The 26,281-nt window shown below is 43.7% G+C and overlaps 1 protein-coding gene across 9 annotated transcripts in view; it reads left to right on the forward strand.

Annotated features, from left to right (window-relative positions):
* Positions 1-26,281, forward strand: part of MAPK4 (mitogen-activated protein kinase 4) — a 158,641-nt gene that overhangs the window by 30,402 nt on the left and 101,958 nt on the right. For 2 of the 9 annotated variants that reach the window (XM_073343538.1, XM_073343539.1), the window contains one exon: positions 23,769-23,945. The exons of 6 other annotated variants lie outside the window; for them this stretch is intronic. The gene's annotated coding sequence lies outside the window, so the exon portion shown is untranslated. Of the gene's footprint in view, positions 1-17,607; positions 17,723-23,768; positions 23,946-26,281 lie in introns of those variants that run through there. One more of the 9 variants, XM_073343543.2, reaches the window with a different exon arrangement.

Below are 26,281 nucleotides of genomic sequence, written 5' to 3' on the forward strand. Positions count from 1 at the left end.
CTAGTCATGAAACTGGTTTTCAAAGCTTCTCTGATGCACACTGCACCCTCCTGTGCTCTTCTAACTGCTGCGCGTAACCAGTGGCCAGGCGATTTGCCTCAACCTCCCACCCTGCCATAAACGTCTCCCCCTTACTCTCACAGATATTGTGAAGCACACAGCAAGCAGTAATAACAGTGGGAATATTGATTTTGCTGAGGTCTAACCGAGTCAGTAAACTGCGCCAGCGTGCTTTTAAACGTTCTACCACCATTCTGCACTTGCTCAGCCTGTAGTTGAACAGCTCCTGACTACTGTCCAGGCTGCCTGTGTACGGCTTCATGAGCCATGGCATTAAGGGGTAGGCTGGGTCCCCAAGGATACATATAGGCATTTCAACATCCCCAATGGTTATTTTCTGGGCTGGGAATAAAGTCCCTTCTTGCAGCTTTTGAAACAGACCAGAGTTCCTGAAGATGCGAGCATCATGTCCCTTTCCCGGCCATCCCACGTTGATGTTGGTGAAACATCCCTTGTGATCCACCAGAGCTTGCAGCACTATCGAAAAGTACCCCTTGCGGTTTATGTACTCGCCGGCTTGGTGCTCCGGTGCCAAGATAGGGATATGGGTTCCGTCTATGGCCCCACCACAGTTAGGGAATCCCATTGCAGCCAAGCCATCCACTATGACCTGCACATTTCCCAGGGTCACTATCCTTGATTTCAGCAGATCTTTGATTGCGTTGGCTACTTGCATCACAGCAGCCCCCACAGTAGATTTGCCCACTCCAAATTGATTCCCGACTGACCGGTAGCTGTCTGGCGTTGCAAGCTTCCACAGGGCTATTGCCACTCGCTTCTCAACTGTGAGGGCTGCTCTCATCTTGGTATTCATGTGCTTCAGGACAGGTGAAGGCAAGTCACAAAGTTCCATGAAAGTGCCCTTATGCCTGCGAAAGTTTCGCAGCCACTGGGAATCGTCCCAGACCCGCAACACTATGCGGTCCCACCAGTCTGTGCTTGTTTCCCGGGCCCAGAATCGGCGTTCCACTGCATGAACCTGCCCCATTAGCAGCATGATGCCCGCATTGCCAGGGCCCATTCTTTGAGAGAAGTCTGTGTCCATGTCCTCATCACTCTTGTCACCACACTGACGTCACCTACTCGCCTGGTTTCGCTTTGCCAGGTTCTGGTGCTGCATATACTGCTGGATAATGCGCGTGGTGTTTAATGTGCTCCTAATTGCCAAAGTGATCTGAGCGGGCTCCATGCTTGCCATGGTATGGCGTCTGCACAGAAAAAAGGCACGGAATGATTGTCTGCTGTTGCTCTGACAGAGGGAGGGGCGACTGATGACATGGCTTACAGGGTTGGCTTACAGGGAATTAAAATCAACAAAGGGGGTGGCTATACATGAAGAAGAAATAAGAACAACTGTCACACAGAATGGCCCCCTCAAGTATTGAACTCAAAACCCTGGGTTTAGCAGGCCAATGCTCAACCCACTAATCTATCCCTCCCTCTGGTATTTCAGGTAGGACTGAATCTCCATTAAAGTTTTCAAGGTGCCCCTGATAGACCTCACCAAAATGATTGTCGGCCGTTGATTTCACGGAGGGAGGGAAGGAAGGAGGGGGGAGCAAATGAATACAAAACAAATCTGGTCTATTTCTTGTTTTGATCCACTCCATCTATCTTTTACATCTTTGGCTAGCAGCAGATGGTGCAGTAGGACTGCAAGCCATCCCCATCTCCTGGCTGCTCAGCAGAAGATGGTACAAAAGGACTGCCTGCAGGACTAAAGAGAATGACCTGGTCAAGTCACTCCTAATTTAGTCCCTGCGCCCATGTCTACCCAGGTGCTCCTGACCGACCTTACCGAGGCGGCCAGGAGCATCTCAGACATGACCTCAGATGGTTTTCAGGCCTATTGCACCGTCTGCTGCCACAAGGCAATGGGTTGCTGCTGCTGTGTAGCAATGCAGTACCGTGTCTGCCAGCACTCAGGAGACATACGGTGACAGTGAGCTGAGCGGGCTCCATGCTTGCCGTGGTATGGCGTCTGCACAGGTAACTCAGGAAAAAAAGATGCAAAATGATTGTCTGCCGTTGCTTTCACAGAGGAAGGGAGGACCTGACGACATGTACCCAGTACCACCCGCGACAATGTTTTTTGCCCCATCAGGCATTGGGATCTGAACCCAGAATTCCAATGGGCGGCAGAGACTGCGGGAACTGTGGGATAGCTACCCACAGTGCAACACTCCGGAAGTAGACGCTAGCCTCGGTACTCCTCCAAGTTAATGCACTTAGAGCATTTTGTGTGGGGACGCACACAATTGACTATATAAAAATGATTTCTAAAAAAACCGACTTCTGTAAATTCAACCTAATTTTGTAGTGTAGACATAGCCTACATAACTCCACACAACAGGTTTACAATCTAAGTAACTGCTGCCTTCTGTAAACTGTTTGGGGCATGGAATGTCTTTTTGTTCTGTGTTTATCCTGCACCTAGCACATTGGGGTTCTGGTCCATGACAGGTGCTCCTAGACACTACAGTAATAAAAATGATAATAATAAATAGGCTTCCCACCTCGCTATCCCAGCACGTCTCAGTACTGACCTGGAGGGACAACCTATCAGTCTATTTCAATGTACATGTCCATTTATCAGCTGACACACATGGGTGCCAGTTTGTGCTGGTTTTTGTAATATTTTGTAAACAGCCATCAGCTAGTGGTAACCTGTCATCACTATTGGCTTGAGCTTGATTTGAACTGGTAACCTAGAGTTAAAAGGCTATCCGTTCCTTCAAGTTCAAAATTTCTTTTTGGCTTGACTCCTTATTGCTGGTTCTCTCTTATTTATTTGGCTTTTTAGCTTAGCTTTTGGATGCAGCTGCCCATCCTGGTTTCCTAAAAGACTACTTTGAGAAAATGCAGCCAGAAATATAGCGTAGTGCAATGAGAATATTAAATGCCAAATGACCACTGCCTATCCTGCTGATCAATAGTGTTTCTTTGTTTACTTGTAGTCCCCAGTCTGTATTTATCAGTTGTCTCTAGCCTTGTACTTAGATTATAAACTCTTTGGGGCAGGGACCATCTTTTTGTTCTGTGTTTGTACCATGCCTAGCACAGTGGGGTCCTCTAGGCGCTATACTAATACAAATAATAAATCATAATAATAGATGTAGTGGACCAGTTTACTGCTCATGTTGGTCCTGTTCTGCAGCTAAACAGAGAACCTTTTTCTAAGGCTATTTGTTGATCTAGCACTTTTCACAATCTCATTCTCTATGTGAAAGAGAGAGAGCTGGACAAACTCTTTCAGTGAACAGTAAATTAGCATTTTTTAGGGCACCCAAACTATTTGTGAATTTGAGTCAAATTAGGCAAATATTTTAGCTGAAAAAAGTTAATTTTCCACCTTCCAAAATGTTTTGACATTTTAGTGTGAAAAACTGAAAAATAAATAGTTTTGGTTCAGAATGAACCAATTTTTTTTTTTCAGCCACCAAACTGAAAAAAATCAATAACTTGACATATAAAACAAACTAACTTTCTTAATTACATCCAGCTAACAACTTTTATGTTAAATCTCAGCACAGTCTGGATACTAGGGTGATGGGTATAACAAACAAAACAGAATGTGACTCTAAAGGAACCAATTATAGAGGCTGGAAAACTGGTTTTATTGTAACAATATAGGCAGATCCCGTAGTTGTAGAGTCCCTGCCAGATCCCACTCAAAAACAAGGGGTCCCAGAATGTATCACTGTCTGCATTTAAATCCCAGTGTCATAAGTTGTTTGCTCTTTTTTTTAATGTTGCAAATGTGTCATAATTAATATGTGATGCAGTACCACTAAGTAGAACTCAGAAAAGGATTTTTTTTCTTGAAACTTCTTTCAGCAGCATTTCAAATGTAATTGTTTTTTGCAATTAAAATTTAAGACTAGAAGGGGGAGAAGCAGATGGGAACTCACTGCTTAAGGCTTTAATTCATTTTGACCTCCCAAGTGTCTTGTGCAAAGTACTGACTGGGCATCTGAACTCCTATTTGAATGAGTTATTTTAGTCATTGGACTTGTGGGATAGTTGTAGAACCTAGACTGTGAGCTTCTGGGGGCAGTGACTGTCTTTTTGCTGTATGTCTGCATGGGCCGTGTACAATAGGGCTCTGATGCCTGCTAGGGGCCCTAAGGTCCAGTACAACTGAACAACAACATGGAAATGTCCCCCCACAAAGATGAAGTTGAACTAAACACACAATACCAAAATATCTGAACGCTCAAAATCCAAATCAAAATTTCACAGATTGAGCCTCTCTTCAGTGAAATAGTCAAAGACAACTGACTGTGTGCAAAGCACTTAGGTTCTGGGAGGGTGCCTGATCCCACTTACAATGAAATCAGAGGGAGTTTTGCTTGATGGGGCTCCAGGGACCTAACAAACAGGCAATGAAAGAACAGTTGTTTTGGCAGTTCTTGTTAGACCCTGAAACCACCTGAGCTACAAAAAAAAACAAAACAAAACAAAAAAAACACTAAAAACCCACCACACCCATGAAATTGATTTCCTAAACCAAATGGCAGATGCCTAAATGTTGCTGCCCCTTTAAACTCTGAACAAACCCAACCTTCTGATCTTTCCCAGTACAGTTTGCAAGGACAGCACCTAAAATGACTCCATCTCTGCTTTGCAAATAGCTGCCCCATTTCAGAACTCAAAGTATGTTTCCATGTGGCAAGATCTAATTCCAGACCTATTGAGTTATCTAGTTGCCTCTTTAAACCCTCTAAGAGAATCTCTACCCAGTAAACAGAACAAGCAATAAGAAGATGGTTAAGGGGGCAAGGAAGGGAAGAGGCCTGAATTCTAGCTTTTGTGGGGAGCAGGTGTGATGGGTTGGGTCACAGAAACCCCTTTGGGACTGCCACCTGATGTGCCTTGACTACCTCTGAGCCTGTTTTCCTTGCCAGCTTGGGACTTCAATGCCTTGCCTTGTTTGAGCCAGACACGCTTGCCTGCTGCAAACACAGATCCAAGTCTGAACCACATCCCCCCAAGTTGCAGGCTTAACTGAAAACAGCTTAAGAAGTGCTCCTGTCTCCAGCACTCAGATACCCAGTTCCCAATGGGATTGTGACAGATCCTCTGCCCGGGAAGCTCCGTCCCCTCCTTCTGGGGCCCACCGACTTCCTCAATAAAGCTCAGAGAGGCTTCCAGTTATGCAGCACCTGTGGCTTTATTTACACACACAGTTTTCCCACCACCAGCATTGAGCTGCTTACAGGGTTAGGTCTCTCTTTAGCTAGCAGTCAGCCTGCAGCCAGGTGCCTCACCTTTCCCTCTAGCTGCCCCCTTTATCCTGGCTCCCAGCCCTTATAGCTGCTGGCTTGTCAGGCCCGCAGCTGGGGCCAATCCCCAGACCAGGCATCTATTTCTCTTGATTGGAGCTGGCTGAGCAGGGGCTAATTAGGTGCTTTTGCACCAGCACTCTGCTACAGGGATCTAAACCCCAAATAAATATGTTTTACCCTGTATAAAGCTTGTACAGGATAAACTCATAAAGTGTTCGCCCTCTATAACACTGATAGAGAGATATGCACAGCTATTTCCCCCCCCCCCCGGTATTAATGCTTATTATGGGTTAATTAATAAGTAAAACGTAATTTTATTAAATACAAAAAGTAGGATTTAAGTGGTTCCAAGTAATAACAGACAGAACAAAGTAAATTACTAAACAAAATAAAACACACAAGTCGATGCCTAATCCAGTAGGAAACTAAATGCAGGTAAATCTTACCCTCAGAGATGTTCCAATAAGCTCCTTTGACAGACTAGCCTCCTTCTAGTCTGGGTCCAGCAATCACTCACACCCCTGTAGTTACTATCCTTTGTTCCAGTTTCTTTCAGGTATCCTTTGGGGTGGAGAGGCTATCTCTTGAGCCAGCTGAAGACAAAATGGAGGAATTTCCCTAAGAGCTTATATAGTCTCTCTCTTGTGGGTGAAAACCCCCTCACCTCTCCTATGCGGAATCCAGCTCAAGATGGAGTTTTGGAGTCACATGAGCAAGTCACATGTCCATGCACGACTCAGTTCTTTACAGGCTGGTGCCACATTCCCAGGAAAGCTCAGATGTGGATTGGCATCTCTCAAAGTTCATTGTCAGCTTAAGTGTTTCTTGATTGGGCACTTACTGAGAATAGTCTTTTTTCAAGAAGCTGACCAAATGCTTCACTGAGGCTACTTAAATTCAAACAAGTACATAGCCAATATTCATAACTTCGAATACAAAAATGATACATGCATACAAATAGGATGAATATATCCAGTAGATCATAACCTTTGCAGAGATATGTTACATGGCATATCTAGCAGAAAACATATTCCAGTTATGTCATATTAACACTCATAAGCACATTTCTATAAAGTATTATGGGGTGCAACATCAGAGCAGGCTTCATTATTACTAGCTGGAGAGGAAGGGAAAGAGGCCCATGTCACCCCTGGTGTAACTCTATGGAAGCCAGTGTAACAAGACCAGAGGTGAATTTGGGCCAAGAATTTCGGCGACTCCTGCCTATCTTCTTGGTGTGTTCACAGTGTCTATATCATCAGGGAGAGATTCCAGGTAACGCTGGCCTGGATCAAATGAAAATACAGGGCCCCAAGCCCATTTGTGTGCTCTGGTGATTCGGAGGCAGGAGTGGAAATAACCTCCAGAGAATGCTGGCACCTTCTTAGTGGCTGGATTGGCTGATCTGTGTGGTCCTGCTTTGATCCACCTTGGAGGTACCTCAGACCACAGGACAAGCTCAGTCATTGGGAATGGATGATCAACCTAACACACTTCTATAGAGATCAGCACCAGTCTAATCTTTGGTCTGAGCTATTTGAATCTTTCCAGCTAGCTCTACTGAACAGCCTGGGCTTTCAGCATGTTCAGAATCTAAAATCAGATGGGCCTGTTGCAGACATTCCTTATTTTCATAATGGGCACCCTACCATGCAAAAAAAAAGCCCACTGTAAATTAGCATTATCCTATGGGTCTCTCAGTGCATTCTGGTGTGATCTTCCTACTTAGGCCTTTTTCCTGCAATGGGATTTGTGTGGGTGTGAACATGGCTGTGTGGCATCCCCTCGAACATTGAACTCGGTGGGATGTTGCTCAAGGGTAAAGGTCTGCCAGTGCAGGTCACATGGCAGGATTGGGCCTTGGACTGTAATCTCCCCAGAGCAGGGCTTATGTCTTCCTTTTGTGTCTTGCTGTTAAGGCATGCTCAGAGCTCTGCTTCCCAAATACCAATAATCAGATCCCCAAACACCCCTGAACTTCGGGGTGTTTAACATTTGAATCCGAATGTTGCAGCTTTATCTTTTATTAGAACATCCCCCCAGATTTTTAATTTCCCCCAAAGCAAACTTCGTTCATCTATTTAACATCAAAACAGTAAAGAACTGCAGGTTAGATGCATCCCTAGTGCAACTCCATTGACTTCAGACAAGGAACACCAGGGATGAATTTGGCCCAGTATTTCTGTGCAATGCTCTGGCTGCTGTGGCTCTTACAGGGCACTCCTCTATTTCTTTGCCATATCTCTGCATGGTAGGTTATTTACAGAAGTGGTTTCTAAAAATAGCCAGCTGGATTGAGCTGTGTCTTCTCTATCACCCCACATAGCTGCCAAACTCTGCACAGATGGGCTGCTCCGTTCAGAGATGCTCTTTTACAGAAGGTTATTCCACATAATCTCATTATTCCTGTAGGTGATTGTGCTGAGCTGCTGCTGAAGCTTGTTCCCAGCATAACTTTTTATTCTCCACATGTCAGGTCGATAGTTAAGTCGCTTGGTATGTGCTTTGTCCTGGTTCATGCTATTTTGGGATCTGGACTTGTAATACTTTTATTTTGAATTCTCTGAAGAAAATTCTCCCACATTATTCCTGACACGGACAAGCTGCTACCAGCATGTTATTTTCATTGCCCTTGGCATTCAGGACTGCCAGCCCCACACATTCAAGAGTCATGTGTCAGGCCCCAAAAAATCATGAGATTGGCTTAAAAGTCGTGAGAATTTTAAAAAAAAATAATATGGTCATTGTTTTCTTGGTTTTGAACCTTTAATTTAGGGTTCATGTTTTCCAGTGCCTCTCTCTAACCACGAGGGATAGAAATGTAGGGGTTTTTTTTTTAAAAAAAAATGAAAGCTGAGACTCTCTCCTATTCATTTGACTCCAAGAGCTGAAGTTCCAGGAAAAGCACCAAATAGTGCCATTTAAATTGCAAAAGTCAGCAAAACTACTGATCTGTGTTTAATTCTCATATAGGACCAGACGGCCACCTTTATTCATAGTGAGTAGTACTGGACTCCTCCAATAAATCCCATTTAAAATGCATGGAACTACTTGTGGAGTAAGACCTTACTCGCGCTGAACAGCGGTACACAGTCTGGCCCGTAACGCCTTTGTAAGCTTCAATATGGATGGCAGCCTGGAGCTGCAATGCTCTGAGGAGCTGATGTGCTCAGCCAACAGGTAAAGCTTAAATCTCTTTCATTTGCAAGAAGACAAATGACTGGGAAGCTGGAGCAGGCTGGTGAAGTGCCCGTTTAGCCATGTCTCCTAAGTGACTTCAGGGTTGCCCAAAGCTGTTGGCTGGAAAGCCCTGGAAGCCTGTTTGTACAGCACAGGTGACATGTCAGTACAAACCTCCCTGTTCTACCCAGCTCGTGTTCCTCACTTGTGCCAAGGATGAGAAGCTTGTTCATGGAAGGAAGTCTCTAGGGTCATTCATTCCTTGACCTCTCTCCTGAGCCCACAGGCAATGGTATCAAATGAAGGTTATCTATAAATCCACCCCAGAGAAATATTTTATTTCTATAGCTCTTAAGTGGTACATGGTACTGGACAAACACATTAAAAAGGACAGGTCCTTGCCTCCAGAATGGGAGTCAGAAAAGGGATGGCGAGCAATGCCAAGCAAAGCTGGAGGAGTAGGGACTGATATGGGAGGTAAGAGCATACATATTGCATTGTTTCCTGTTCTTTCTTTTGTTTTTTATCATCGTGTTTGCTTGTTGAAATATATTATATTTGTATAGAGGGAGGAAAGTTGGACAAGTGGGTGACAGTTTGGGCTAGCAGATGGAGCACTTGGACTGAGAATCAGATAACCTGGGTTCTATTCCTGGTTCCTTCACTGACCTGCTATGTGACCTTGGGCATGTCACTTCACCTCTCTGGGATTCTGTTTCCCCTCCCATCTGTTGTCTCATCTATTTAGATGTAAATTCTTTGGGGCAGCAACTGTCTCTTGCTTGGTTTGTACAGTGTCTAGCACAAAGAGGCCCCATTATTTGTTGGGCCTCTAGGAAATACTGTGATACTGCTAAGTTTCAGAGTAACAGCCGTGTTAGTCTGTATTCGCAAAAAGAAAAGGAGTACTTGTGGCACCTTAGAGACTAACCAATTTATTTGAGCATAAGCTTTCGTGAGCTACAGCTCAATAAATTGGTTAGTCTCTAAGGTGCCACAAGTACTCCTTTTCTTTTTGTGATACTGCTAAGGAAAGCGAGGAGTTGAAGAGTTAAGGTATTGGCATTTTGTGAAATGGATTGTGCAGACAAATGAAATTTCCTCTTTTTTTTTTTAAGGCATATCTTTATTGTGATGTTTATAAGATGAGCATGCAGATCTGCGAGCCATAAAGCGCAGCGCCCCAAAATATAATGCAGTACAGCATGAGCTTTGTCAGTGAGTAACAGGATAAAGGGTGTGATTACAGACATTGCTTTCAGAGACACAAATGCAAGCACTTAGTGTTTCTAATGATATCAGGCGCTCATCTTGCAGAGATTGCTTGTAGTTTATAACACGTTTCTGTTTGTTGGAAGGTAGGAGTCAGTAGACAGAATTGCTGTATTCCATTTCTCTACCTGCTGGGGTAATAGGGAGAAAGCAGCAAATGCTGCTTTTATTTCCTTTGGCATTAGTTCTCTGTCACAGGCTGCATGGTCACTGTGAAAAGCCTCTGGGGCTGTTTCTACATTACACTTTACCCCCCTAAGTGAAAGACAGAGAGAGTTTCTAATTAAGGTCCTGGGGAGTGTTCAGTCTTTTAGGCTACTGCACCTGAGGTTAAGAAATTGTCCTTGTACGTTCCTTAGATGCTAAGGATGGATATTTGGATTGGTATTGTCACCATTTTAACAATAATCTTTCTATTCTGTATCTAGTGATGATGAGTCTGTTCTACTGGAGGAACATTGCCCCAGTTTAGTAACCTGGAAGGAGTGCATAGGAAAAGAGATCTAGATGGCACAGTAGTTTCACACAGTAGCCTTTCTTGTATGACGATGTATGTTGTGTTCCTTCAATGTGTTGTTATACGGGTTACAAGTAAAATGAACTGTGTAGTCTCAGTTCTAGTATGAATGGTTTTAGCCTATGTTAAAGGGCCAGATCCTGATACTGTTGCTCATATTGAGTAGTATCTTATTCTGGGAGTAGTCCCATTGAAATCAATGCTTGTGCAGTAAGGGACTACTTGTTGTGAGTAAGGCTATGAAATTCTGGCCCTAAGGGAGCCTGATGTGTTCGTCTCTGCATAGGAGCGCTCTAGGAGGGATGGTCTGGCAGTAGTGGGCTGGCAGAGCTGTTTCTTTGGAGAAGCTTATGTAACCCACATGCTTACATGGCAGCATTTAGTGGTGCAAAGAAGGGAAGAAACAGGGGGGAGAATACTTAGTCCCTTGTTTTGGGGGGCTCTGAGTGCTTGCAGACTTGCCAGAGCCATGCAGGATGACTCTGCTGGATGGACCTGAATTATCTAGAAATTGGGTGTGGTGGGCACTCAGTGTGTTCATTAGCTGTTTGAAGTATTTGGGTGACTTCCATTGTGGGCAAGCAACCTGGTAGTGTAACCCACACACCTCCTGGGTGGGGTGTTCTGTCCCATCTAGTGGCACCGAGACCACTTAGAGAGAGAAAAGGAGTCTGCTCTACAGCCTTAGCTAAGAGTCAGTTGGCTTTTAGCTCATGTGGTAGAAGCTCATGCACTAAGCTCCAGAGGCCCCAGGTCTGAGGACAACCGGGGTCTGTTGGTGTTACAATAGCACACCCAGAGTCACTCTCCGGGAAGGGAACAAACAGGAACTCAAGGGGACAGGGAGGAGTTTATAAACAGGAAGAGTGGGAGCCAGACTGAAGGGCTGAATGATGTAACAGTGCAAGGACTAGAAGGGTCTGCTGTAAGGATCGTGCTCCAGGGACTTTGCCAGGCTTGTTGGATTAGACTGCAGGCTCCCTCGCTCCATTGGAGAAGAGGACTAGAACTGCAACAGGCTGTGCAAATTGCAGATTTCTGTTGCAAAAAATCAATGGGGATTTGAAGGAGATTGTGGGACGAGCACTTGGTTCCCAACTTGAAGGAGCTGGTGTGCTCAACATTCCACAGAGACCGAGAAGGGTAAATCTTCCTAGGAAAGAGCCTTGTGAGTGGGGTTGGAGGGGAAGAGGAGGGGAGGGGAGGGGAGATATATGTATATATGTGTGTGCGCACACATAATTCTATTTTGCATGTGAAGATGTGATAATCACAAGTACCCAAACTGGGGGAAAATCCCCTCAAAGTGGTGTGATTAAGGGTTGTTACTGACAGTATTCACAGTTGCTGTAAAGGTTTAGAAGAACAGAATATATGAATGGCCATACTGGTCAGACCAATGGTCCATCTAGCCCAGTATCCTGTCTTCTGACCATGGTTCCTGATGCTTCAGAGGGAATGAACAGAACAGGGCAATTCCGAGTGATCTATCTGCTGTCGTCCAGTCTCAGGGCTTGTCTACAATTCAAATGCTACAGCGGCACAGCTACCTACCTCCCATCCCCAAGAGGCGGTAATGAGGTTGAAGGAAGAATTTTTCTGATGAACTGTCGCTGTCTACATGGGGATGTAGGTCAGCGTAACTACGCCTCTCATGGGTATGGATTTTTCACATCCCTGATCAACGTAGTTAAACAGACCTAATTTTCTAGCGTAGATCAGGCCCCAGCTTCTGACAGCTGGAGATTTAGGGACATCTGGAGCATGGGGTTGTGTCCCCTTACCATCTTGGCTCTAAGGAAGATGTGGACAAATTGGAGAGTCAACAAAAATGATAAAAGGTTTTAAGAACCTGACCTATGAGGAAAGGTAAAAAAAAAACAACAACAACTGGGCATATTTAGTCTTGAAAAAAAGAAGTCTGAGGGAGGGCCTGATAAGTCTTCAAATATGTCAAAGAGGTGGTGATCATTTGGTCTGCATGTCCACTGAAGGTACAAAAAAGAAGTAATCGGCTTAATCTGCAGCAAGGGAGGTTTAGGTTAGCTATTCGGATAAAATATCTAACTATAAGGGTAGCTGAGCACTGGAATAGGCTTCCAAGGGAGGTCATGGAATTCCCATCATTAGAGGTTTTTAAGAACAGGGTAGGCAAACACCTGTCAGGGATTGTCTAGGTATACTTGGTCCTGCCTCAGTGTAGCAGGCTGGACCAGATGAGCTCTCAAGGTCCCTTCAAGCCCTACATTCTGTGACTCAGTGATTAGCGTAGTGCTTTTCCCAAGCCTCTTACACTTACACCCAGCCTGCCTACTAAGTGCCTGGCTCTCAGTTTCCCATTATCACATGCTCCTAAAATTTTATCAGATTAATGTCTGAAAAAAAATAATTTGAAAGGACTTGCATCCCCCATTTCTGTATTTAGAAGAGAATGTTGCTCTGAAAGGAGGAGGAATGTCTCCTCTTGGTACATTTGAGCTTGGTGGTGTTTGGTGTTAATGCATATTTTGGACAGAATAAAGCTGTCTAGTGTTAACTTATTTAAATAAATTTTTCTATTATTTTCTATATTAAGCATGTTTAAACTAGTGATGGGTGAACGAGTTCCAGACATTATAAAAAACAACTAGAACCAGTGCCCCTAGAGGTGAGGCCTAAACTAAGATTCTAGATCTGACCACTTTCAACACTGGGAAAGTTCAGATCTAAACTGCATCATAAAAGCATCCAAATGGAATCCCTGAATTTTGCTCATCATTATTTACAACCTTTACATGCAGCATCTTTGATATTCCTGGAATTTGAATTTGTGCAAGTTCTTGATGGTATCTCAGAGGAGTAGCAGAAACAGTGCTTGATCCTCCTCTTGATGTACACCAGTGTTTCTCAGGAAGAACTTTACTGAAGTCAGCTGAGTTGCACTGGTGTGAGATCAGAAGTAAGCCCACAGTATCTTTTATGTTAGTCTGCTCCTTCTTGAGTGTGCACAGTATACAAATACACACACACTGTTGGTGGCACATTTCTTTTTTGTACTAAAAAGCTGTAGATACCAATCCAAGATAGCAAAGTGATTTGCCATGATTAGGCATCATGTTTTCACTCATACTAATTCATAAGGAGGAGATTCCCAAATAATCCATTAGTTAATAAAAGAATTCCACCACTTCAATAAATTTACTCTTTTTAGAAAAAAAATGAGTGTATCAAACCAAAAAAACTTATGGTTGGTAGAATTAAACCCAGCTGCAAATGGAGAATTATAACACGTGTAACAAAAGATTGTAGCTATAATACCAAACTGTTTAGGGATAGATCATGTCTAGTTTTCTGTGAAGTACTTGGGAATGCTATAAAATAATAAAAGTGAGGACTAGGACAATGAGTGTAAGAATTAGCTTGCTAAAATGACCAGGTAAGAGAAATGTATGGATCTCAATGGATGATTGTGAATACATCACTAGGTTGGGAACTGGGGTTTCCCAGTTTAACATCCCATGCAAATATTTTATTTGGGCTGATTGCAGAAGGCACATTGGATAGCAAGGTCATGTAATGAATAATTTTTTCAAGGCATTATCTGGTTTTCCTTTTGGAATCTATGATTTTAGACCAGCATTTCATCTTCTTACATTATCTCCCAGTGGAAAAGTGATCCTGTCCCATTTCTGCTTTGTATTCAGGTGATCTGACAAGTCACACCATGGTTGAATTGTTAAGATTGTCTGACTGTGGGTCTGCTGAGTGACTATCACTTCTACACTATTTCAGGTCTCTTTAAGTCTCCGTGTGCCTTGCATTGCTTTCCATTCATTCCATGATCAAATTAGTGTTGTCTAATTCCCTCAGTGTAATTTGGCCTGACCATAAGCACAATAATTTAAAAAGAAAAGTCCTTCCCCCATATAAGCAAGTGTTAGGAGAATATCCAGTTGGACCATACTGAATGGTATCGCTGTGCTTTTTGTTGGAGTGTTCATTTTCTGTATTTGTGCTTAAATTGAAATAAATTGTAAATATTCTACCAACATTCAGGCCATGATACTGGACTGCTATGCATGCATCCACTTTTAGGTGGAGGGTATCTTGTCTTGCAGACGTTAGTGGGTGGGGCATTTTGATGCTGGATACCTGGCGGAAAAACCCTCCTACATATTATTCCATGGCATCTTTTAAATTTCACACAGAGCAAATAGGACTGCTTATTTTTAAGATCTCATCTAAAGGAACTACAAACATTAAACTGCATAGAATTCAACTTCCCTGTCACAGAAGGGTAAAGGTCTGGATTGACCTTGTGGGCAACGATCTGTTACAAACCCGACTTCTAGGCTATTAGCCCTTATCCAAGATTATCTTTCCCTGAATGCCTTGTGATCTTTGGGGACTGCCAGTTACAAGGATTAAAAACGTAAGACCTCACACCTGGTGATGCTGACCAGAATAGCTGTTGCTTCTCCCAAGAATCCTAGTATGAGAGAATGAAGAAAACCTCCATGCTGGCAAAACTAATATGATCTGGTCCTGGATAGCTTGCATGTTACTGAAGATGCAGCTCTTGCTTACATAGCATCCTGCAAAGCAGAATTGTCAAGGCATGAAGGATCCCAGAGGAACAAACTGTTTTGCTGATTAATTAAAAAGCAGGTTACACTAGTGCACCTGTGACACCTAAGAACATAAGAATGGCCATGCTGGATCAGATCAAAGGTCCCTTTAGCCCAGTATCCTGTCTTCTCACAGTGGCCAAAGCCAGGTGCCCCAGAGGGAATGAACAGAATAGGTAACCATCAGTGATTCATCCCCTGTCATCCAGTCCCCGCTTCTGGCAAACAGAGTTTAATCATTGATGGACCTATCCTCCATGAACTTATCTTGTTCCTTTTTTGAACCCAAGTGTATTTTGAATCTGGTGTATTGTGCTTTGCTAGCACACCAATACCCAGGAAAAAACTGAAGCAGAATGGTTCCCTGTGCTGCTATTTCTCTGCCTGTTTAGGAAGATGAAAAGATGAAGGTTAAAAACAAGCCAAAACCCAAACCTGCAAAACCCTGTGGGAGCTCATTGATTTGAGCCAGTAATGAAAAATACTTCATCACTGCCTAGCTGTAGTTTAATAACAGAACCATTATTATACCAGTAATTTCTCTCAGGTCTCCTACCCCCTCCGTAAAGGCAATTCACATTAGAACATGTGGGGCAGAAGAAGCTGGAGCATTATGCCGGTGTTAGTATCTATACTGTGGCAAAGTGCCTTGTTCTCCTCAGCAGATTCAGTCCTTTTTAGCCTTGGAAACACCAGCTTGGGCAAGACAAATACTTACAGGTAGCACAGGGTCTGGTTATTCCTTTCCCTGATCGTGCATGGTTTGGCTTCCCTTTCGGGGAGGGAGTACAGCCTCCCTTCCTAGAAGGGTTCTATGTCTTGCTGCCCTTAGCCTACTAACAGCTTCCTTCCCTTCCACTGGGGGGGAGGGTTTAAAAAGGTCTCCAGCAGTTGGAGCCAGCTGAACCTAATTAGCTCCCTAGCAACCCCTTTTCCAGCTGAACCTTATTTCCCCCGGTTCTCCTCAGTGGACAGGGAGAGGCCTTTTAATCTCCTGGGACTAATTACTATCCCTCCCTTTTTTGTAGCTGTTTATCCTGGGTTTACCACAATAGCCTCTGATTGTTCTGCTTTAAACAATCCCTGCATAATAGGAGATGATTCTGAATGGGGGGTGGCTTTGCTTGTCACAATAAGAAAGAACTTAACTCAGTGAGGAGTTCAGCACAATAACCCTCTAATTATGCAACTTCCTTTTGTATGGATCCAAGTGCCATTCATTGCCAGTGCCTTAGTGCACAGTCTTGTGATTCTTTAAGGGGCCTCGGGACAGGACGTCTATGATGGGAAACAGTGGTGCAGAGGTAAATGAGGACAAGCTGCACAAGAACAAGACTTGTTCTTCAGCAACATTTGGAAAACTAAGTTGTCTGCATCACTGATTGCATTCATGGTATGATGTGGGGAGGCGCTACCTCTCCCCTGAAACTTGACCCAGTCCTGGGGAGTGGATTGTTGTCTGGGGCTAAGTTTTCCCCTTCCACTGAAACCCAGTCCTTCTGCTGGTCTCCCAGTGTGACCTCATCTGTAGCCCAGTTGTACAGCCCCAGAGTATTCTGCAGAGCAGCAGTAAGTGCTAGGCTGATGCAGCTCTTCCTCCTCACCTCGAGGTGGCATAATTTAGGTGGTGGAATTTCCTTCCTTAGAGGGTTTTAAGGCCTGTCTTGACAAAGCCCTGGCTGGGATGATTTAGTTGGTGTTGGTCCTGCTTTGAGTAGAAGTGGGACTAGATGACCTCCTGAAGTCTCTTCCAACCCTAATCTTCTATGATAACGTGCAGCTCGTCTACCATACTGCTGTGTGAGGAGATGGGAGACGCTAAGGAGCATGGCAGAGTAAATGCAGACAGGCTACTCTGGTGGGAAGGGCGGCAGAGGAGAGTAGTAGAGTTAGGAAAGAGGCAAGGTGGCTGCATTTAAGTAGGGCTAGATTCAGGCCAAGGCCCTGAGCTCCTTGATTCATACGAATGTCAGAATCTCAGATTTCATTTGAATAAGGGGAATGCTCTAGTCCTTGTGGTTGTGGGGAAAAGCTTTAAAATGTGAATCAAGTGCAAACCAATGCTCTGATGTCTGCATACAGCCTGATAGCTGTGAGATAGGGAAACTGCCCAGTTCTTCGCAATGGGGCATTATTGCCAAGACCTGGGGAAGCCAATTCAGGAGTTGGTAGGGGGCAGGGGTTGAGTGACTCCGGTAGTGGGAATTCCATAGGAAAACCTTCTGCTGGTTCCTACTAGTTCTTGTTGGTAAGTAGGTTTTGGAATAGAGAATCAGGCCCGTTAGGCGACAATTCCTGGAACTGCTGGATTTGCTGTTTGCTCCTATGGAGCCATCTTGTAGGGAACAGGAGAAAGGAAAAGCTGCAGGGAATTTGCCCACCTCTCATCTGCCACTAGCACCTGCATCATCGGAAACAGAAAACTGTTGAAATCTCTGAATCATGCACACAGCCAGTCTACTAGAACACCCATTTGTTATTATTTCATTCACCTTCCCTCACGCTGCTTGCCTCTCTCACCAGTCGTCATGAATATAGGGGGAAGGGTAGCAACCTTTATGTATCCTTAGCAGCTGTACTGGATTGCCTTACCTGTAAAGGGTTAAGCAGTTCAAATAACCTAGTTGGCACCTGACCAGAAGGACCACGGAGGGAAAAAAATACTTTCAAATCTGCGGGGGAAGGATTTGTTTGTGGTTCTGTGTGTTGTTCCTTCTCCGGATGGAGGGAGAAGCCAAGCAGGTACAATATCTCCTGAAAAATATACCTGGAATAATCCATTTAAAACCACAGAAACTGTGAGTAGGGCAAGGAAATGCATTAGGTTATCTTTTGTTTTGGCTTGTTAATTTTCCTATGCTACAGTGGTAGTCTCATTCCTGTTTTTGTAACTGAGCTGAGCCCAGAGGGGAATCCTCTGTGTTTTAAATCTTTCTATTATTCTATAAAGTTACCTTCCATCCTGATTTTGCAGGTGTGATTCTTTTACTTTTTTCTTTATAAATAAAATTCTTCTTTTAAAAACCTGATTAATTTCAGTGTCCTGAAGACAAAGGGTCTGGTCTGTGCTCACATTGCTAAGGCAACTGGTTGGTATTTTTATTCTCAAGCCTCCCCAGGAAAGGGGGTGAAGGGGCTTGGGGGATATTTTGGGGGGGGATAGGGATTCCAAGTGACCCGTCCCTGAATATTTTGTGTAAATCACTTGGTGGTGGCAGCAATATCAGTCTAAGGAATTTGTGCCTTAGAGAAGTTTTAACCTAAGCTAGTAAAATATAAGCTTAGGGGGGTCTTTCATGCGGGTCCCCCATCTGTACCCCAGAATTCAGAGTCTGTGTGGGGGAACCCTGACATATGTTCTGTCTTTTCTAGTCAGACTGCAAGCTCTTTGGGGCAGGGAAAGTCATCTATTGTGTTTGTACAGCCCCAGCTGGTGGAAGCTACCACAGTACAACTAAGCAGGCAAGGTGATGGGGCAGGAAGGAAGGCTGTTCTAAAGGCCTTTGGTTAGGAGAAGGAGAGGACAATTAAGTGCTGCTGGGGAAGTGGAGAAAAGGGGGAATTAAATCTTGTTACGCTCCTGCCAAGATCAACCCAGGCTGTTTTTTTAATATAGCAGTTTATAAAGAAGCTAATAAGCTGAGAGCATACAACAAGCATACCTCATAGTCTTTCCCAGAATACCCTCTTTGCTGCCCCAGCCCCATTTTGCAGCACATTAGTTAGTTTAGGGCCCAGTCTTCTTGTCTATTCAGGAGTAAGGGTTTGCAGGATCAGGACCTTTTAGAATACAAGGTCCCCAGGCAAGGGATAGGCCTTTTGTTCTTTAATTGGCTCCTGTGGTGCTGTGTTAATAATAACCATCATGTGGCAACACTCACAGTTTAATTATCCATCCAACTAGGGAGAACTCCAGACTTCCAACAATTCCAGCAAAAATAAAAGGCTTATTTGTTAAATAGTATTTATCTGAGAGTGCCTTTGGATCCTGTACCTTATATAGGAAGGAACCCTAGCAATTCACCAGGCATAAATAAACCACATGGAAATTTTTGTTGAAGGTTGTCTAATAGCATAAAAAAAAACCCCATATCAAAGAAGAAAAAAATAGAAAACATCACAGACTCCCTAAATACCGTAGACTGGCACAAGAGTCTAAGTAAGCCAAAGAGACAAACGTGTCACTAAAGAACACAGCAGGGTGAATTTAAAGTGATTCTGTAAAAGAGTCTGAACAGCAACATGGGAGCAAATCCTGAGTGCTTTGCTTGAACACTGTACTCAGTGGGATTGTGTGTGTCTATAAAGTGAGCAGGATCTGGCCAGCTTGCATGACTATATTCATGGATATTTTATTTTAAACAAAAATTGAAAGTCATTTCCATGCACTGTTGAAACCCAGATATAATTGCTCATGCATTAGACCCATAAAGTGAAACCAACCAACATCCAAACAGTGTGAAGGACACAAAGTAAATCAACAGAACAAGTAGCTGCTAGTATTCTTTATTTGTGGTAATATGGTAGGACCAAATGGCCCCAGTTGTAGGCTCTTGCCATGCTAAGTTCTGTGTAAACAGAAATTACACATAGTCCCTACCCTTAACAGCACTAAAATACAGAAAGTCAGTGAAAAGTGTGTTAAAATGTTAATATCTTTTCGGTTTTGATAATGTGATTAAACCCATGCAAAGAAATTTCTTAGGTTATTTTTGTCCTCACAGTGCTCCTTTAAATATTCCTGGTAAATTTGACTGTATAGTTCCCATTGTCATTTTCTTCTTTTTATTGAAAAAGATGCAGTACCCTCTTCTAATGGTCTGAACACTGGATTGGGAGCCAGTGTGCCACAAAATTGATGTCTGTCCTTGGGCAGGTAGAAGACCAAGATTCTCCAAATCAGGTGTTTAAATCCACACGTGGGCACCCAAGTAAAAATGGCCTGATTTTCGAGGTACTGAGCACTCACCACTCCTACTGACTTCAGTGGGAGCTGTGGGTACACAGCAGCTCTGTCAGCAAGCCTTATGTTTAGATGCCTACACTGAAGCACCATGTTTTGAAAACTACTTATGGCCTTAAAAAGAACAGGAGGACTTGTGGCACCTTAGAGACTAACACATTTATTTGAGCATAAGCTTCCGTGAGCTACAGCTCATTTCATCGTAGCTCACAAAAGCTTATGCGCAAATAAATTTGTTAGTCTCTAAGGTGCCACAAGTCCTCCTGTTCTTTTTGCGGATACAGACCAACAGGGCTGCTACTCTGAAACCTGCTTATGGCCTTAACTCCTTTGCACATCCATTTCCCCATGTGCAAAGACGGTATAAGGATGCTGACTGTTGTGTTGCTGAATTAGTTTGTCTGTAGAGTACTTTGAAGGTGACGAGTGCTTTATCAATATTCCGTATCATTATTATCCAGTGTGTACTGTTTATGTTGTGGGGTATTTTTTTTTTTTTTAAGATTCTCAAAGGCTGTTGCAAGGCAACGAGACTGCTTGTGACAGCCAATGGTCAGACTCTGGATGTCTCACACAGCAATTTAAAATCAACCCATTCCCCAAACAATTAGGAAGAACCAACTGGGGGGAGTGCAAGTGGGCTGTGGTACAAACCTGCCCTCCTTTCAGCTCTGACAATTAGGACATTATGCAGCTAAATCCCGTGCTATTCCACAAATGCAAGAGATTGAAATATAACTATGTTCCTGGGTGACAAAATACCCTTAGAATCTATGACTCCTGCGCCGTTTTTACAGGTCCTGGAGAAAGTTACAGGGAACCATGCTGCGATAACACTGGCAATGAACTAATAGATCCAGTAGGTCTCTTCTGTCTCTAATTTCTGATTCTGTGATCATGCTGGGAGCCTGAAGCTGAGCTAGGAACTACAGTGATGTTCTGTAAGTCATGTGTATTTATAATTTATATAATAGCTAAGATTTATGGTCTGCAGATATCAAAGCTCTTTCTAAAGGAGGGTATCCTTATCCTTATTTTATAGATATGGAAACGGAGGCATAGGCAGATTAAGTGACTTGCCCAAGTTCCCCCATCGTGTCAGTGGCAGATTTAAGAATAGAACCCATCCGTCCTGCCTCTGAAGCCTTTGCCCTACCCTAGGCCCTGTTGTTTTCTGTATTTCTGCTCTCCCGTTCTTGCCTACTTTTTAAAGCATCACCAGTTTAAATGGGAGGTTGCCTCACTTTAGATAAGCTATTACCAGCAGGAGAGTGGGGTGGGAGGAGGTATTTTTTCATGCTTTTTGTGTATATAAAAAGATCTTTTACAATTTCCACAGTATGCATCCGATGAAGTGAGCTCTAGCTCACGAAAGCTTATGCTCAAATAAATTGGTTAGTCTCTAAGGTGCCACAAGTACTCCTTTTCTTTTTGCGAATACAGACTAACATGGCTGTTACTCTGAAACCTGTCATTAATCTGTCAGTAATCTTTCCGGGCATCCAGGTGCCATTTATCATAGGAGCCTTTCCTGTGCACACTGCGGAAGGAAACCAGCTCTCAGCACCTATCCCACTGATCTGGAAGATGACAAGACCTTTTCATGTAGACTTGTAACTGGTCACAATAATGACAGAATCACTTGTCCTGACATGGTGAGGTGGTTCTCCTCCTGCCAGGGTTGGTTATATCCCCTTCATCCTCGACGTGGTGCTTCTCCTGCATGTGATCTCTGTCATATCTGGAATTTCATAAAGTCTGAATGCAGCAAAATATGGATGGGTGACGTCTTCCCAGCGAAGGGCCATAGTGACAACTGGCCACGTGTCCTCCTGAATCTGAGGGGCCTTTCTACTGCACTCCCCCCTCACCAACCCACCAGCCACAAGCTTGCTTCCTCATCATGTCCACCTGCTGGATAGATTGACTGTTCAAAACAGATAGCCCTACTGTGGAACTGCATTTTCCCTAACGCTCCCCCAGAGTGCTTTAAAATGGGTGGCAGTTGTATGGCCCAGTCACTCTTTAATATCTGATCATAATCTCACATCAGTTGGACTCCAATTCCTAGTTCAATTTTAATGGACTAAGTATTCCATCATCCACAGCTAAATGGCATCTCTGCTGCTTTGATGATCATTGTAGGTTTGCTACAGCGACTTTCATAAGGCCACTGAAATGATGCTTTTTCCTTACAATGGGCTTTGGGAATCAAGAAGAGGGAAAGTAGATGTGCCATTACTGTTATGCTCATGGACCCTGACAGAGCTGGCCTCCTGAAACTCCCATTGTATTAGGCGAGGCACCTCCTAGGATCAGGCCCTGCATTAGTTATTGGACTGGGTAGGCAGAATGAGATGGTTGTTGCCTACTGTGGTAGCTGTGCCTTAACCTTCTAGGTGGAATTGTCACATCTTTTACTGCCTGGTCCTGGACTTCCTCACCTCTGGGGTTTCCTCCTGTATTAAAGGGCAGCCATATGAAAATCACAGATGGCCACATCCCTCAGGCCGCTGGTGCTGCTAAGATAGAGAACCTGTTGTGTGTTTGCCTTCCTGCTGTAGTGCATTATTCTGTCCGCTGTTGGCACTCTGCCCTAAGGGCCAAATCCTGATCTCCATAGGCCAGGGAAAGGGGACATGCTGTGGCAGTGAGGAGGGGAGCATTGCATGCCACCCCGTCTCCCCCCCACAACCCACAAGGCTGCTGTGCGGGTGTCACTGCTTCCTCCAGGCTGTAATAGCCTCTGCCCCTGCTGCAGCCCCACCACCATCCATAGGATTGAAAAATGGAATCAAATAAGCAGGGGTCCATCAAGCGTGTCCTGGCCGGCCATAGTGCCATGTTGTCCTCTGTCATGGCAGAAGGTGCTTCCATGCACCCTCTGTCTGGGCTGTCCTATTCCAATCCCACTGTGCAGTCGAACCACAGTATTTCCACTACCTGTCAGGCATTCTTTTATTGTGGTGGGCAGGGTAGGATTTTCCCCTAGGTCCATGGTGTTCACCTCATAGTAGATTCTCCTTGCTCAATCTATAGATAAAAAGTGCTACATAAGAGCTAGCTGGTAGTATTATTATTACTCTTTACCATTTTCCTTACCAAGCCGGCTTCCTGAAGGAGTAGAGTTGTATTTATACAGCCCTTTCTGATCCAAAACCCAGCCAGCTGCTGAACAGATCTGTTCACGTCAAACCCAACAGGTTTACGGTACCCAATAGTACCTGACAGTTCCAATATACTCTCTAAACTTTCAGAACACATGTTCACACTGAATCTTTGTGCATTGTTCTCACAGGCGTTGATGCATCTGGGGCAGATGTACAACTACTGCAGTATATCCATGGACTGAAATTAAACGGTTTCTTTTTTTCATAATGCACACTGCATTTGACTGTGCCAATTATTAACAATTACGCTGACAAGGAAAATGTTGATCTCCTTCCATTTTACATAAAATATTCCGATGGGCTCAGGATGGTGACTCTTTCTTCTGATTACGCTTTTGACTCTCTCCCCTCTTGATTTATTTGGTGGTGGTTCTCTTAGCACAGTGTCTCATCCACTCACACCTGGCCACAGCTTCCTTGCTTTAGTTAGCACCGTTCACCATGGGTTCAAAGCTCAAAAGTGGCCTCAAACATGAGTGGCGTAAACCCTACCCATGGAGTGGGAGGGAAATACAGAGAAGAGAATCTAAACTCTAACTTGTCTTATTGGCTAGTTACTGCAAATTATGGGTCCAAATTCTGGCTTTAGATTTGTACACAATTCCCCCTGAAATCTGGAGTTGTCCTAGCTCACATTCAGTTCCCATGCCTCTTTGCTGAAACTGCCAGCAAAGGTACATGCGAGTTTGGATGACTGTTTTTGTTATGCAGGCACGCATGCATAGGACACTAGACTAAGGCCTTGTCTACACTTACCGGGGGTTCGACGTGCGGCAATCGATGCAGCGGAGGTCTCCTGCCGACTCCTGTACTCTACCTGAATGAGAAGCACAAGGGGAGTCGAAGGGAGAGTGTCTCCAGTCGACATCGCGTAGCGTGGACCCCGCGGTAAGTAGATCTAAGTATGTTGACTTCAGCTACGTTATTTAGATCAATCTCCCCCATAGTGTAGACAAGGCCTTAGACTAGGAATTCACTGTTTTTCGTAGGTCACTGACCCTTCTGTGGCACTAGGTCAACTGGCCTGGATTTGAACCAGAAGCCTAGGCTTCATCTCTCTTTGCCAATCCTGTGAACCACCAAATCTTTCCCCTCAGGTTTTAAGCTACTGAAGCCTCCTTTTTGCAACCTTCACAGCTAAAACTCTGATACATGTGTAATTTCTTTGCCACATGGGCTTGTGAATTGTCCTCTTCCTTGTTCACCTTCAGCATCAAGGTGCCATCTTTTCAGGACCTTGGGACTTGATTTTTTTCCCTCTCCCTTTTCCTTCTTGTTCAGGTTTTCCCCATGTGACTTTACCATGCAAGTTTGCAGTGTTGTTATATATAGTGTTGAGATATTACATCACCCACCTTGTTTTTCTCTTTACCGTGCAAAGCATCCTATTTGCTTTGGATTATCCATTTAGTTGCAATATTTGATTTCCATGCTGAGGGCTTGACATTAAAACATCCACATTTAGTAGTAGCCACACCGTGGCATCTGAGATGCTGCATTTTGTACTCTAAATAAAGGGGAAAGAAGTGGAAGCCAAATTACCAGTCTGGTGACTGTTGGAAAATGTTTTTTAGTGGCTACCAGGATCCTGCTTGCACCTGTTTGCACCTTGCATCCTAACTTTGGTTTGTTTTAGTGCTGTGTATCTTTCTTTATCCATTCACTAAATCTCTATTTAAATACTGACTCCACAGTGTCCTGGCTTGGTACAATTCTCTTCTTCCAGGAGGTCTGTGTTGACTATTCATTGTAGTAATTTAAAACAGAGCTTAATGTTTTGTATTTGTCTTATTATTACTTTTTAATTTCTGCTAAAGGACAGAAAAGAAAAACAGTATCATGTACCATGCCCTGGTGTTTGCAGAAAACCCACTGTTAAACCCACAATGAAGTAAAAGGACCATCCTGCTGTTAAATTAATGGGACAATTCTTGTGATTAAGGGCTGCGAGACTAGACCTAAAGCTTGCATACAGAGTGCAACAGGAGCATATCCCATGATGCTAAAGCCTCTTCTAAACTTCACCCAGTTTAATTTTTCTCTCTCCTTTTTGGGTCATTATAAACACTGAATGAAATCTAGTCAGTCACAGCTTATGATCCCAACTTTCTCACTGTGATTTCACGCCTGCATGTACTGCTTCACTTCAAAGAGCCTGTGAAACCCCAAAACATTAGGATGTAACTTGTCAGTTAATAAAGGGACTACTACTGGTACATACAGCGCTAACCAGCTGAAGGTAGAGTCAGTGCAGGGTTGGTTAGACAGACCTGAATGTTGCTTTCAGGACATGTGTTGCTGCTGTGTTGTAAACAGAGCATGGTGGGAAACTGGTTTTTCTGACCCATGAGAATTTTCTGAGATTTTGAAAAAATTTCCCATCACAAATGGGTTGAACGGCCAAAAATCTCAATTTTTTCCGCAAACCGGTTATCCAAATAAAAAAAATTCTGATCTAGTCATTTTATTTTGATGATTTTGCAACTTCTTTTTAAAAATGTTAACCTTTTTAATTTTTACCTTTTAAAAATAACTAAAATTTCAAAACAAAAAGTTTCAAACCAAAAAACCCAAAACATTCTGGGTAAAAAAAAAAGACAAGTGGAAATGGGAGGTTGTCAATTTTTTCCAGTTTTTTTTTCTAATTGGGAGATCCCTTTCCCATGAACAGTTTCTGTTTTGACAAATTGGCATTTTCCAATCAAAAAGAGGTTTGTGGAAAATTCCCAGACTGCTCTAATTGTCACTGGACACTTATATGGCACTCGCCAACTGTTCATCTCAAAGTGCTTTACAGATGCTGAATAAATCCATGACGAAAGCAGCTGGTGATTATTACATAGAAGAAAATAATCCTAGTTAATGACTGACTCAGCAAAAGAGCCATGTGATGAGTTAGCAAGTGCTCATCCGCAATCCCCTAATAACCCAACATATTGTTGTTGGGGGAAGGGAGGGGTTATATGGTTTCAGCACTGTTGGCCTATAGTTGGCCACATGTAGATGGTACCTAACCCTATTTTAAGCAAACTAAAATCTTGGATGGAGCAAGGCTGCAAAACTGTTTGAGAAGTTGGGTATTTGGTATAGAGGACTGGTGGCCTAGTGGGTGAGGCATGAAAGTAGGAAGCAGGGGTGCTGGATTCAATTTCCCAGCTCTTCCCATGTGATCTTGAGGGCCTCACTTCTGCACCTCAGCTTCCCCACCTGCAAAATATGGATGA

This window comes from Lepidochelys kempii, chromosome 5 (genome assembly GCF_965140285.1).
Source record: "Lepidochelys kempii isolate rLepKem1 chromosome 5, rLepKem1.hap1, whole genome shotgun sequence".
Classification (NCBI taxonomy): domain Eukaryota; kingdom Metazoa; phylum Chordata; order Testudines; family Cheloniidae; genus Lepidochelys; species Lepidochelys kempii.